At 42.6% G+C, this 5,517-nt stretch overlaps 1 long non-coding RNA gene across 1 annotated transcript; it reads left to right on the top strand.

Annotated features, from left to right (window-relative positions):
- Positions 1-321: 321 nt before the first annotated feature.
- LOC147269730 (uncharacterized) lies at positions 322-2,802 on the top strand. Its single transcript, XR_015111570.1, has 3 exons — positions 322-434; positions 647-712; positions 2,588-2,802. It is a non-coding gene; the product is annotated as an uncharacterized LOC147269730 (long non-coding RNA).
- Positions 2,803-5,517: the final 2,715 nt, after the last annotated feature.

Below are 5,517 nucleotides of genomic sequence, written 5' to 3'. Positions count from 1 at the left end.
GTGAGATGGGATCTAAAAACTGCTGGAGGATCTGTCTCTTCAGCCTTCCTGACACATTAACATTCATTCAAAGTTCTGCATTTCTGACAGCAAGACCAAGTGACATTTTACGTATTGAGAGCAACTTCTAAATGGTGAGATGAGGACCAAACTGCGCCCTGCTCTCTTCGTCCACCTCCGGTCCGTTCGCGTGTCCTCGTCAAGGGTCCGTCACATTAATGCCAGACCGATTAGCTGGGAGTAGCAGTGAGTTATAAAATTCTCCAGCAACGCATTACACCGGTTCTTGCTCAATTTCATAAAATCTATTTGTTTTTATAGCCCCAGCCCACAATAGATCTGCCCCCAGGTCACTGCGATCGTCCTCTCAGTCCCCTTCTCTCGTCCTACAGCCGTAGAAAGACTCAGGCTCTGGAATGGTCTTCCGTCACACAGTAAGTCCTGCGGCAACATTGATGGTTTTAAATCACATTTAAGACCTGATTTTTAATCTTGCTTTTAGTCTGAGGCGACCGGCTGTGCCTTTGTGAGGTCCACTAAATTTATTTTTAATGCCCTCGCAGTGTGCTTTAATTTGGTGCTGTTTTTTTTCTAAGTCTGTCTTAACTTATCATTTTATTGCTTTCTTTTATATTACGTTTACTAGTGCAGTGCCTGTTGTTCAAGGGGGTGGGGCCATGGATCGTATGACATCACCAAACCTCCCTGACTTGTACGTATTCTCTCCCTGTCACCAAGCCATCCACAGCTGTCATCTCAGCCTGTCATCTCGGACATCTGACTGTCATCTCAGACTCAGGACTGTCAGACCCCTGACCCTTGGACTCCCAGACCCTCAACCTAGGTTCAAGATAAGCAAGATACAGAAATATACAGCTGGTCTATCCTTTAACTTTGTTACCGTTTAGAGGGACTGTTGCAAAAACCAAGCAGCTTATAAGCATAAGAGTTACTAAACCATAGAAGTTTTATTTTTCTGCCTGTTCATTTTCATTTCCAACTCCAGTTTCCACCTGACAGAATGACGTTCCTAAAGCTAGCTGCTGTATTTCTACCCTGCACTTGAGTGACGGGAGCTTCATTCAGTTGTGACCGTGAATTCAAACACTTCACTCAGAGATAGAGTTCGGGGTGGGGGGGGTGTCCAGTTTGAGAAAGACCCCCTGGGATCTGGCACTGCCAGGCTCACACGTGAGCAGTGACTCCGTCGGTAAACCTTCATCACTCATTGGTCTTTGTTAGGAGTCTTTGTTTATAGCATCAGTAAAACAGGCCTCTAGAGGTCAATAGGCCATTATTGTGTTTGTGTCTTCGAGTGCTTAATTAGCAGATAGCCATCAGAGGGGATCCAGCCGCTTCGTCAAATAATCCGAGACGATCCTATAATCGAGTTCTGCTGCCTGCTAACATTTCCTTCCTTGCATATTTTCAAAGTGTGTCACAATATGATACACTTTACAATTAGTAGCAACTGTCCACTTTTTTTGTTGTTGTTGCTAGCTTTCTTTTTTTTCATTTCAACTCACAGCTTTTTTTTTTCTTACAACCATGAAACTGAAGACGGTTCGTTTGCCTTCAGGCCGGGACAACGTAAGAGTTACGCCATGTAACGTGCAACTGTGGTGATCAAGATCTGTATACTCCCTTCAGGAAGTCGTCGTTTTAAAAGTCATTGGCTCGCCACTTTATGGAAAGACAAGACAAGGCATAAATTCACTCTGTACGAACGTACAAGTCTGCGTCACGATGTAGTTATTTTCGTCTCTTATCTTTTTTCTTAATCAGTTTACCCTTATTTGTTCTTATTTATTTATCAGTTAATCAAATCGCAACAACATCTAAGTCAGAGGAGGCAGTCAAGCTAGTGGTTTCCTACAGTGAATCACTTTTATTCAGTTTCACTATTTCACCTGTAATGTTCCAGGCCCAGACGGACATTTTTTTTTGTTTTGTTTTGTTTTTGGCAGGGACTGATATCGCCGTCATAGTTCTTGACAGTAAGAAACAGTGTGTGTTGGACCTCGTGAACTTGTCGTTTGAAATAACTCAAAGATCAACCGGTTGACCGGTTGTTGGCTGCTTGTATAAACTGTGTTGTGATATTACTGACAGTCGGCGACAGTAAATACAGTCTGTTCTCGGAAGCGGGAGAAAGAATTACACAAATTGACTCAGCCCAACTCATTTCAGACGAAATAATACGGAATCAGCTGGCACCAAATCAAATGAGCGGTGAGTGAGTAGTTCCTCCTAATGAGAACAGAGCAGTCATCAGATGGTTATCTCCTTCAGTCAAAGTTACATTGTCCTCCATCTTCAGGGATTAAACTAAATGGAGGAAAGAAACTTCAGCCACCCACGCGGTAATGACAGTCGACAGTGCTGACTTGTTTGCCTCGCCTCATCGCGCACCGACTCCTGATTACGCACTCTGGTGTCTCGGCTTTCTGAAAAGAGACACAAAATGCTAAATGAGCAATTAGGTTGTATTGTGCAACCAATTGCAGTAAGTTGATTTCTAATTAAGACAAACAACGCCACCAAACAAGGCTGTTTTTTCTCTCTCTCTCTCTCTCTCTCTCTGAAGGTAACACGGCACGTGGAAGCGTTTTACGGAGGTTTAAGGATGAGGAGAGTTTATTGCCAACGCGATGAGTAACTGAGACGAGGATTAAGAAGGAACAAGACACATCGCTGTCTCATCTCAGCGTCTGATCCATGGAGCAGATTTTCCTCACACAAATGAATCAATGCCATTAATTAATTACTCGTTAAGACTTTTCCTGTGGGAAATGGCTGATAGCTAAACAGTAAATTAGACAGAACCACAACTAATGCTAAATTTAGACTTCTTCAAAATCAACCCGAAAAAAAACCCCAAAATATAATTTAAAGGTCCTCTTGAGTGTCCATGAGCCGACCAAATAGACACATAATGTCTTACGCTTCATGAATGTTCCTTTGTAATTAAATAAATACGTTCATGAGGTTTACATCAGCTGACTCTGTGCCAGTCTTTCTTACTTAAAGCGAAACTTTACCCCAAAAGCGCCATTTCTTTACCAAGTCTACCAGCTGTTAGAAATCCAATTTTTTTATCGCTCAAATCAAAAATGAATGATTATACTTTGATAGAAGGTTGACATTTGCCTCACTACATGTCATCTAACTATATTTTTTTGTTTATTATCATTTATCTAATGGGGATTATTTATTGACCGCTACAAACATCGGCTGAAGAAAAATGTTTTAATCATGTTCAAAAACTAACCATTACTTATGTGTCCTTTGTTTTATTTTATTTCATTTTCATAATCATATCTGCTCCCCCCCCCCGCTTGCTAATTATATCTTTACCAATGTATTTTTGCCTCTCTCTCTCTCTCTCTCTCTCTCTCTCTCTCTCTCTCTCTCTCTCTCTCTCCCCTCTTCCTCAGGTCCAGTCACGGGGGAGGACAGAGGGACGCTGCTGCAGGTTTGTCAGACAGAGATAACAGGTCTTATCTTCTCCCTCCCAGATGCTGAGTGGCCTGATCCAATCGAGACCTGGTTTAAAGAATTCATTGACTTTTACACCAAAGCTTCAATAAGAAGAAGGTTTAAGGGAAAACAACGATGCTGATGTGGATGGGGGTGGCAGTGGGGGTTCTTTTCGTTAAATTCCATTTCATCTCAAAGGAAATATGCACCGCTTTCAGGTAGGTTTTTGCAGGAAGAAGCGCAGGAGGTCGGTGAGGTTGTGGTAAAGAGACTGATTGGGAGATTTCAACCAGACCCGTCGTAAATGAAAGTGGTACAAATGACCTATATCAAGGTGCTTTGTCTCAGCACCTGATAAAGGTGTGCAGGACACCCTTTTACCGCTGACAGAGACGGGGCAGGCTCCAAAGCCCTTCACGTCACGATGAGTCATTTAGAGCAACCGCGTGACTGGAACATGTGCTACCATGACAAAGGGGCGTTTTAACCACAAAACATGATCATTAACATATACACTCGTTTTTTTGTTGTTGTTGTTTTTTTTGTCCCCAAACCTCACAAGACCTTCACCATAGCACTTATTTACCACGACATTGAAATATTAAGTGAGAAAGCATCTTTATTAGATGAGCTGGAATCACAGTGGTTTAATGTTGTTGGGTGACAACGTGGTCAGAATGTCCAATAGAAAAAAACAGTCGCAGCGAGGTTGCAGTATCGTAGCCTTGGTTCTACTCTTCGGAACTTTGTTGAGTTAGCTAAAAGCGAACGCCTACTCTCTGTCACAGCGGCCTGGCATGCAGCAGCGTGTTCATGGGCCAGGGGCACCGTACCAGTCAGATACTGGATATGATAATTGTACTGGGACCGACTGGGACAGATCAAGGATGATCTGAAGAAATTTCTGTTGCCAGAGATCGACAGCACTGTGACAGGTAACACCTGCATGTACTGCAACCACGATGTGGTTCTTCCAGTTTAAAATGTTTTCAATAGTGCTTCAAAACCACGAACCATGGACCACAACCTTTCCTTTCCTTCACCCCATCCAACTGTTTTGTTTTTTTTTACTCACTACTTTAACCACAGCGATGACCAATCACATATGAAGAGGAAATGTGATGATGAATTCTAACAGTACATCGGGACACGCATCGGAGAACTTGGAGGTTGCCAATGCTATGATTTGTGACCAAAAAAAGATGACATGTCACACATGTGCAGTACATCTACAGATACTGTATATGTTGGATACATCTAAGTGTTCTAAAAAGTGTTGAGCTCTTCCGACCTAACAGTCTTGAACTTTTCTTCTCCTCGCCATCCAGTTGTTAATTCACTGCTGCTACCAGAGTTTGATGTGTGAAAATCTCCCCGTTGAGCAAATGTCACAGATGTGATTCATGTAGAAGCCAACATACTGTGTCATTTTGCTACCCACAAAGGTTACTGCGACTGCCCCCTTCCTCTCCACTGCATACTGCTGCCATTTTTCTCGCCTAATTGAACTTGTGTCTGTTAAGGTTAATGGTTATCTGTCCTCTGCTCTTCGTCCTTGCAGTTGATGATGATGCTCATGTGCAGAAAGACGTAAGGAAAGACCAACAGGTGTCTTGAGCAGGTGTCGGGCCGCCACGAGCTGCCACAACAGATTTAATGCAGCTTGGTGCAGAGAACCCTAACACAGGGATAAGATAAGACAAGATAAACCTTCATTCGTCCCTCAGTGGGGAAATTGAACACCACTATGACAACATATATTCCCTCATTTGGTGTTTTAATGATGAAAGTGCTGTCTGATGTTGGTCCTCAACCTCACATAGGTGCTCACTTGGGTTGAGATCCAGGAACTGTGAAGCTTGTACGATTTCGTCAACCCTGATCTACATAAAATCAGCCTTCACTAGTAGTAGTGTTTTCATTTCAAACATGCAAATGATATATAACACTGGCCTGCGTTTAAAAACTAAAAAGGTCAAAGGTTTTTCACCTGATCTGTGTATATTTTGGTGCAGCCGAATCCAAAAATAACACCCA

Source organism: Aulostomus chinensis, chromosome 2 (assembly GCF_037954235.1).
Source record: "Aulostomus chinensis isolate RoL2024-O1b breed Wild chromosome 2, RoL_Achi_v1.0, whole genome shotgun sequence".
Classification (NCBI taxonomy): Eukaryota; Metazoa; Chordata; class Actinopteri; order Syngnathiformes; family Aulostomidae; genus Aulostomus; species Aulostomus chinensis.
Note: the sequence above shows the minus strand (reverse complement) of the source record. Positions and strands in the feature narration are given on the sequence as shown.